General features: G+C 35.6%; 1 long non-coding RNA gene across 1 annotated transcript; it reads left to right on the plus strand.

Annotated features, from left to right (window-relative positions):
- Nucleotides 1-6669: 6669 nt before the first annotated feature.
- LOC131617014 (uncharacterized) lies at nt 6670-8183 on the plus strand. The gene is made up of 3 exons (XR_009288393.1): nt 6670-6963; nt 7083-7189; nt 7405-8183. It is a non-coding gene; the product is annotated as an uncharacterized LOC131617014 (long non-coding RNA).
- Nucleotides 8184-10013: the final 1830 nt, after the last annotated feature.

The raw sequence follows: 10013 nt of genomic DNA on the forward strand, positions 1-10013 counted from the left end.
CAAGACATCTCCTACACAAGGATTGATCAACAGTGAAATTTCAAATCATCAGATGAGGGTTTTGAACTATCAGGGACTGAAATCAGGGATCACATTTGAGAAACCCTAAAAATCCCCAGGAAGTCAATCAAAGGTTTCAATCATCTTCAAATAATCCCTATGACAACATCCAATGGAAATTACATCTCAATTCAAGATCCACAGTCATCAATTTCATCAGATCGACAATTAGGGTTTTTGACCTAAATCACCTGAACAACTGACTTTTTTATCAGAACATGGTGCCACAACTTAAACCATGGCTCAATATCCTCTAATGCTTCAATATGATCCATTCATACCATTCATTTGGTGAGGATAGCCTGGTTCATTTGAAATCTCCAGAAACGCGATTCGTTTGAAAAAGTCAACTGTACAAGATCACCATTGACTTTTGGGGAATTTTGGTCAACCATGACTTTTGAAGTTTTGAATCATCAATATATGATATATGAAGTCATTTGATCAAGGAAAATCAAGAAAATCAATCAAGAATCAAAAAGTCAAAAGTTTGACTTTTCATACTTAGAAAAATTTCTAAGTGTTTTTCATGGTTTTTTCCAAACTTTGGAAGGGAATTTCTCAAAATTTTACCTACAAACTGAAAAAAACTTCCAGCATGAAAGTTGTAGATTTTGATCCAATAAACAACTTTGACACATATAATTTTTTTCCATAAGATCAACCATTTAAGAGATATGGAGCTTCAAAGTTGGAACTTTATGAAAATTTCACTTAAAATCTCATTTTCTTCAAAGTTCATGGATCTTTTTCACCCATTTCCTTAAAGGTCTTGAAGAAACTTTCAACTAGGGTTTTGAAGTGTGTAATATGAGCTTTCCAAAATGTCCAAGAGCATGAAAAAACATGGAGCATAGCTATGGTTTTGAATTTTGTCATTAGAGGTCCTTATGCATGAAATTATAAGCCATTTTTACCAAAGTTATGCACTATTCTACTAAATGATCCAAGTAATGATGCATAGATGCAATAATTGGTAGATATTTTCTGATTTGAGATCAGAATGGAAAGAGATAAGAAGCTTGGCCAAAATAACCATGGTTTAGTTACTTTAACCATTTGCATTAAATGTAAAGATTCCACTTTATCTCCAAATGCCAAATCACCAATTCTTGAGCAAGTTGCAAAGCTCTGCATTCAGAACTCATGGCCTATAAATAGAGGTCATTTCCACTCTTCAATTCACACCAAAACCTCACAATTATAGGTTTTCTCTCTTCTTTCTTGAATTGCAAGTTTCATGAGTTTCAAAGAGGAGAAAGTGCAAGTTCCATCCCTTGCAAGATCTGAGCAAATTGATTCTTCCCACAACTCATAAACATCATATGGGATGTGTTTGATCCATCCATACACCCCAAAAACACCTAAAACTCAAAATCACTACCTCACTTCTCAAATATGCATAACATGAGACTTATCATGCCAATTTTCATTCAGGCTCAATTCTGTCCAAACTATCACTTCTAACATCATCCATATATCACATATGAACTATCCAATCCATCACATGTAGCCAATAACCTCAGAATCATCAAATTCGATTCACTCTTGAAGCTTATGCAGATCGGGTACCATGGCCATGCCCAGATGAATTCAGATGGTTCCAAGCATCCAGACACCTTCCATAAGGTCCATTGAAGCTATCCAGATCATCAAACAACTTCTGTAACACCTCCAAGCAAGAATTCGATTCTCAGTTGTGCCGTTTTTAAGGTAAGTGCTCATGAACTTCAAACTCATACTTGCACGCGTCATAAATGAAATGTGAGCATACCATCTTGTTTCTGCACCTATGAGGATCATTAACCCTCAATCAATTGCATCATAACTTGCACATACACGATTTCACATTGAATTTCAGTTCTAGGGTTCTTCATGTTCATGCGAAAATTGACCCCCTTAGAGCAAAAATAAATGAATTATGAGGGCACCATCATGTTCCTCGTGAAAAACCGAGTGAGATAGACCCTTTACTTGATCAAAACAACACAGTTTTGGAGATTTTCAAAATTCAGTTGAAGGTGTGTTCTTGGCGCCATTTTTGATTCAGAAATTTCAAATGTTAAGTTTAATATATAATTAAATGGAAGCGTATGTATTACAAGCCACAAGCGTGGCTCAGTTGGCAAGAGTTTTGGCTGGTGAGAGAGAGGACGTGGGTTCAAACCCTGGTGAGGCCAAAAGCTTATTTTTTATCATTTTTTTTCCTTCAATTTCTTCACAACTTCATCAATTAATTTAACCAATCAAATCAACTTATTTTTTCTTCATTTTTTACACACCTCTTATTTAATATACATATTTTGACAATATCAAAAAAAAATCACAAAAAAAGATTTATTTAATATGTTTTTAATTAGGTTTAAAATGATACATTTTTAAGTGTTTTTAAATACTTTAAATATTGTTTTTTCATTTAATTTTTAACCTAATCACTTGTAAATATTTTTTGTGATCAAACCTTAATCACTTAGGTCTTAACTAAGCAAAAGATTTGTTTTTACATTAATTAAGTTGATTCAAACCATTTTAAAACAAGCGATCGCGATTCTTTTCAAAAAACGATAAACCATTTATTTTTGATTTCAAAGGAAACTTTTGATTAAATCTTTGTAATTGATCAATTGATTTTCAAAATGAAGTGGGGCCTCTCGAATATTAGAGAGTGTAAGTCCCATTTCTTTTCTTTTTGTACAGTTTTCGAAACAATAAAACTTCTTAACAAAATCTTTTCAAAACAGTTTTCAAATCATTTTCAAAACAACAAAACTCCAAAGAAACAAAATTTTTCAATATACCATGGGCCTCCATGTAGGTATAAGTCCCAAGCCCCTTTTTGTACAAACCTTTGCCTTTGTACAGTTTTTCTTCAAACAGAAAACTTCTTTCAAAACAACTTTCAAATAGTTTTTCAAACGACGCGTCTGTTAATAAAACAATCAACCATGTTTTATAAAATAAAACATGGGCCTCCACATAGGTATAAGTCCCATTCCAGTACATGAAATTAGGTATTTCATTGTACGCCTTTTGTACATATCTCAATCAATTTGTTTTTAACCTTGAATAACTAATCAAAAATGAAGGTTTTTCTTTAAATCTTCCCAAAAATACCATGGGCCTCCATGTAGGTATAAGTCCCGAGCCCTTTGTAAATATTTGTTTACATAGCCATGGATAAACTCAATGGGTCTCCTCCCCGAGTATAAGTCCCGAGCCCCCGTGTTTACAAACGGATCATGCTTACAGGTATATTTCCTTCATAAACTCCATTATATACACACACTTTGTCATATATATAACTGTTCATATTTGTTCATGTACTTGTTCATGTTTGTTCGTACTTTGTTCATACTTGTAATTGTGTTATATATGCTTGTTCAACTTAGTACAACACTAGGTTCCCCATAGCCTCCTATTGGGCTTCGTGCAAAGAATCTCCCTAGTTTAGGTTAGGACATAGAGTATGGTTTCCCGGTGAAATCGCTCTAAGAGCTCAAACCAACTATACCATGCCTCCCCTTGGGCTTCGTACAAACGAGCGACCCTCCCATAGCCTCCTCTTGGGCTTACAATGCAAGGACCCTGGATTGTCCCTCCCATAGTGTCGCGGGGAAAAAATCGTTCGTCCTTTTTCGGGATGAGACACCTGATGCCTTCTTTGGGCTCGAGTGCTCAAAAAATGATTTTTCTTTTGTACCGACCAAACTTTTTATTGTTTCCAAAGTAGGAAAAGGAAAAAAGCTGCAATAACCTAAAAAGTGGGGGAGAGATTCCGGGTAAGAGGGTTGGTTATACGAAGGGAAGGTATTAGCACCCAACGTATCTATAGTACTCTATAGGTTTCTTTGTTTTGTTTATTCCATTCTTGTTGTGGTGGAGGTTCTTGTGAAATAGGTGCGACCTAAGGTGTTTGTTTGATTATGCTCGCAAAGATCATCGCGATCCTCTGCATACATATCCCTTAGAGGGAATCAGAGCATCTGTAGCTCGGGGTCTACGGGTGCTAAGGTTTGAATGGTTTTTTTTGTTTTGTTTTGCTCGCCAAGGATCGACCTTGTGCCTACGTATTCTCAAAGGGATGTTGAGAAAGTCAGAGCAATCGTAGTTCCCACTTATGCTAGTGGAAGCAAAGGAAAATAGACAAATGTCGTCTAAATGCTAGATGTATCTAATCTATATCATCACATACACCTATTTGATTTGTTTGAAAATCTTTTCATTATAAGCCCGGGGCCATGCCACTTAGGGTGCTTAGAATGATAAAGATGTTTTTGGTGTTTAACCAGCCTTGTGGCAAAAGTTTCAATGAAGTCAGCCTTGTGACAAAAACTTTGATTAATCAGCCAGCCTTGTGGCAAAAGTTTCAATGAAGTCAGCCTTGTGACAAAAACTTTGATTAATCATCCAGTACGGTGGTAAAACAGTTTGATTGATTAGCCAGCCTTGTGGCAAAAAAGTTTGATTTTGATTGATTGATTGTTTGTGATGATATAGAAGAGACACTCCTAGCATAGAGATGAAAAATGTCTAATCTCCTAGGGTATTTGTTTTGGATTATGGGGATGCTTATAAGAAGCCCGTGGGTCCTTGTACGAAGCCCAAGAGGAGGCTATCCGAGGGTCCTTGCATTGTAAGCCCAAGAGGAGGCTATGGGAGGGACAATCCAGGGTCCTTGCATTGTAAGCCCAAGAGGAGGCTATGGGAGGGTCACTCGTTTGTACAAAGCCCAAGGGGAGGCGTGGTATAGTTGGTTTGAGCTCTTAGAGCGATTTCACCGGGAAACCATACTCTATGTCCTAACCTAAACTAGGGAGATTCTTTGCACGAAGCCCAATAGGAGGCTATGGGGAACCTAGTGTTGTACTAAGTTGAATAAGCACACATATCACACATATGAACAAACATGAACAAGTATGAACAAACATGAACAGGCATGAACAATTATATATATGACAAAGTGTGTGTATATAATGGAGTTTATGAAGGAAATATACCTGTAAGCATGATCCATTTGTATACACGGGGGCTCGGGACTCATACTCGGGGAGAGGTCCACTTGAGTTTATTCAAAGCTATGTAAACAGGTATTTACAAAAAGGGCTTGGGACTTATACCTACATGGAGGCCCATGGTATTTTTTTTGGGAAGATTTAAAGAAACCTTCATTTTTGATTTGTTACTCAAAGTTTAGAAAAACAGATTGAGATATGTACAAAAATGTGTGTGTACAATGAAATACCTAATTTCATGTACAGGAATGGGTATGTACAAAAGGGGCTTGGGACTTATACCTACATGGAGGCCCGTGGTATATTGAAAAGTTTTGTTTCTTTGAAGTTTTGTTGTTTTGAAAAATGATTTGAAAATTATTTGAAAAGGTTTTACTTTGAAAAAAGCTTTATTGTTTCGAAAACTGTACAAAAAGAAAAGAAATGGGACTTACACTCTCTAATATTCGAGAGGCCCCACTGTTTTGAAAAACAATGGATGATTTGAAAGTGAATTGATTACTGTTGTAAAAACAGTTGATTGAGTTTTAGGCTTACCTCGAAGAATGAGAAAATTGGATTTCTGAGTTTGAGGTGTTACCGTGATCCTCAAGTGATGTGCTTGGAATAAATTAGGATCTCAACAGATATGAAGCATCCTCACCAGCAGAAAAGAACGTCAGGTAAGTTCACAGCTTACAGCATTCTTTGATCATCCAGTAATTGTTTAAGGACTTCTACAGCAAACGGAAGACCAAACAAAACAGACAAAGCCAGAGAACAACAGAGAAATAATCTCGAAGTCTCGGATGAAGTTAGAAAATTCAAGCAATGTGCAACAGAAATCAAATAGAAACTTAAATGATTAACTACACAAAGATAATATGAAAATATCAAATTCAAACAAAATTAATCTAAGAAAAGATATTTTTTTGTGATTTTTCATGAAGGAAGAAAATAATTAGAAAACATAAAATTAAATATGCATCTAAAATATTTTTGTGTTTTTTTAATAAGGATTAGAAAAGAAAATTAAATCCTATATTAAATAAAATACTAAGTCCTTTTTATGCAAACTATTTTTCTAAAGAAAATTAAAAGAAATAGTTAGTAAAAAAACTAAGTAATTTGGCCAGAGGTGTGGAATCCGGATTGGGGGTATGCAGCCCAAACTGAAACAACAAGCTGAATAAAAAAAAAGATTGCTGGGCCGGACCGGGTCGGGTCAGGAAGGACCCGGATCCGCCTCTTCTCTCCTACAGCAAGATTGGGTTGAAAACCCTAAGGAAAACAAACAAGAGGCAGCGCCTCTCTTTTTTTCTCACGTCTCAAATTCTTTGTTGGAAAACAAACTTTAAGAAAGAAGAACTTCATCTTCTCAAAACAAGCTACAACAGCAACTCGTTCTCTCTCTCTCACTCGATTTCTTTCTCTCTTCCATGGCTAAAACAAGACATAAAACTCTCCTTACTCAGACAACAACAACAGCGGCCTCACTCTCATCTCTCGAGCTCTTTCAAGATTTCCTCTCTCGATGAAACGAAAAATAACAACAGCAAAAGCCTCTCTCTCGGATTCGCGGCCTCTCTCTCAGTCTCTCTTCACTCGCGGTAACAACAACAACTACTGTCAGCGGCCAAGAGGAGCATGAAGAAGCTCAAATATGAACCCAGGTATCTTATTCCTCAAATTTGCATTCTTTTGTTTTTCTTTGATGACAACTCGGTGATAACTTTTTCTCTGTTTCAATTTTTGCTTCGGGTGAACAATAACAACAACATATACCTCTTTCCATGTCGTATTCGTCGCCTCTCTCTTGGTGGACAACAAACAGAGTTCAATTTATATGTTCTTGTTCATCACTGATTTTTACAAGTCCAAAAGATTCAACCAAAAAAACAGACAATTGAAGGTATGACTTTTAAATGATTTCTATGAAACTGGTTCTGAAACTGACATCACCAACAATTAGTTTTGTTTTTTTCCTTTATGTTATAGCAAAAGATGTTTATGCTCTCTGTTTTTTTCCAGTGAAGTACAAGAACAACAAACTTGCAGTAACAATTATAAGTAATATTGAGAGCAAGAGCAGAAATGATTTACCTACGGCGAGAGTCGTTCGCCGGATTATTGTTGAGGTATGCGTATCAATTCTTTATGATTCTGAAACTATGCTATGACTGCTGCGTTTCTGTTGCAATCGATTGTTGATTCTGAACCTTCGCGTTTATTGAACGATTCAAAACCGTGGCTTTGCTGAATTTTTGAATCCGTTTGTGAACTTTTGCTTCAATTGATGTTGTTACAGCCGCTGTTTCGTGAATTGTTGTTGCTGAATTTTGAACTGCTGCAGGTACAATCAACGGTTAATGGATATATGGAGAGTGAAAGAAAATAGGCTTACCTGCGGCGAAGATGTTGAAGATTCATCTATGGAGGCTCGAAGATGGGAGCCATCGTTGAAGGCTGCTAGAAAGCAAGGTATGAAGGCCTTCCCTCTTCCTCTTTCTTTTGTATTTTGTAACTTAGAAGTTACAGAACATTGGCTGCCTTCTCCCCTCCTTTGTAACTATGGAACTTTTTGAAAATTATGAAAAGAGAGAAAGCAAGAACTTAAGTTCTTTTGGTCTGTCCAACTTCAAAGAAATCACTTCTTATTTATAGGCAAAATTTAGGGATGTGTTAGGAATTAAGAAACTTGATTGGGAGGTTATAGTCATCTCAAGAATGAGAATAAGAATAAGAATATATTCTTCATCATTGCAAGATAAGAATAAGAATAAGAATATTCTTATGCAAAGATATTTTTCATGATATAAGCCATGTGTGTAAATTTTTATGTCATTTTATGATATCTCTAAGTTGCATAATTTTATGACATAAAAATCTCTCTTTGACATTCTTTGACTTTTGCTAATCTCACCCCTCTTTTGTTTTCTTTTTCATGTCACATGAGAACTCTTGAAGAAAGAATGAAGAATCTTGAACTTGAAGAATGAAGACTTTGAAGATTGAAGAATTCAAGAATGTCTTTGAAGTTTTATTTTTCTTTTCCTTGTAATTCCAACTTTGTATGAATGAAACTTTGTAATTCTTGAATTTTAAATAAAGTCCCTTCATTTGTAATTCATTTGTTCCATGTAAAAAAAATATCATTTGTGAATGCTTGAATTTTTTGTTAGAACTTGAATGAAGTTACTATTCTTGAATGATCTTGAATTGAATTTGAATTCCTTTTGAATGTTGAAAATTTGAATGAACCCTTTTTTGAAAGGAATTGGTAGAATATCCTTGAAGTAGTGAACTTTTGAATTTCAAGTCTTGAAACATATTATTGCATCATGAATTTGAAATGATCTTGAACTAAAATTCTTGAATCCATGATCTTGAATCATTTTTTTGAAATAATTTTCCAACGATGGTCATTTTCTTTGCAACTTTGATGAAATTCCCATGATCAAATAATTCATATGATTCAAATCTTCACCATGAGCAATCCATGAGCCTAAAAAACCAAGAAATATATTCCAAGCAATCCATGTGAAACACTTTCTTTCATGAATGACAAATCCATATGCCGATTCCTTGAACAAATTCCAAACTAATCTCTTGAATCGCACAAATTGAAAATGGCACACTTCAAATGAACACAAATTGATGACTATGGATCTTGAATTGAGACACAATTTCCATTGGATAATGTCATAGGGATTATTTGAGGATGATTGAAACCTTTGATTGACTTCCTGGGGATTTTTAGGGTTTCCCAAATGTGATCCCTGATTTTAGTCCCTGATAGTTCAAAACCCTAATCTGAGGATTTGTCTGATCAATCTTTGTGTAGGAGATGTTATGAGCCAATGGATTAGGTCAAAATGATGCACTTGAGGTCTTGATATCATGTCCCAAGCCATTAGGTCAAATTCTGAGCAAAAGTCAGGAGTATGCTATCTTCAATCAAAACCCTGATCTGGTTGATTCAGTGCCTTTGAGCTTGTTGAAATGAATCTCTGAGGACCAAATGTTGATTGTTGATGAAGATGATTCATTTGAGATGAAGGGAAAACAAAACCCTAATTGTTATTTGTACTGATGAGTGATTTCTTGTTTAAATCCTGTTGAGTCACAATTAACAAACACAAGCTATGCAATTTGTTAGAGATGCAAATGATGCATATGCAAATGATATGAGGTGGTATCTTAGGTCAAAAATTGGGGTATGACAGATGCCCCTATTTAAGTTTCTTCAACCTGAGACATGAAGATTGAAAATCTTCGTTTTGATAGGGTGGAAGAGACTTAAATATCAGAAGACGCGAATTTTGGACCTAAGATACCAAAATTGCGAATGATACGAGGATATCTTTACCGAGGGAATATCAAGAACTGACTCCACTGAGGAAAAGAGGTTGGGGAGGATGTCTCAATCCGTTTTAGGAAGAGAATCCGTTTTGTTCTTTTTGGGAAAGCAAGTGTATGCTTCACCGGGGAATGATAGCTTTGTAAGAAAAGCTTACCTATCAACATTATCGACTATCAGCATGGGGATAGACTTGTTTAATAATGCGAAGGTGAAAGGTATGAAACTGTGTTACCGACTATCAGCATGGTGATAGACTTGACAAGGCAAAAAGAGTTTCAAAGGTTCGGTTAATATTACCGACTATCAGCCTTGTGATAGACATGTTAAATAATATAACCAGAACAAAAGGTTACCGACTACCAGCCTTGTGATAGTGGTTTTGAAGACATGATCAATTATCAGTCGAGTGATAAAATGATCCTGGAGACTTTGCTAGGGAAATTACTGGATATTCAGCCTTGTGAACAGTAATAAGGCCCTGATCGTCAAATGGTCTTCATGATTGATTTCCTTGAGAGGAAAAATCTTTTGAAAGAGACATAAGCTGCTCAGATGATGAGACTATTGCTTATTGTCTTTTTTTTTTCACGACTCTATTT

The sequence above is a fragment of the Vicia villosa genome, linkage group LG7 (assembly GCF_029867415.1).
Source record: "Vicia villosa cultivar HV-30 ecotype Madison, WI linkage group LG7, Vvil1.0, whole genome shotgun sequence".
Taxonomy (NCBI): Eukaryota; Viridiplantae; Streptophyta; class Magnoliopsida; order Fabales; family Fabaceae; genus Vicia; species Vicia villosa.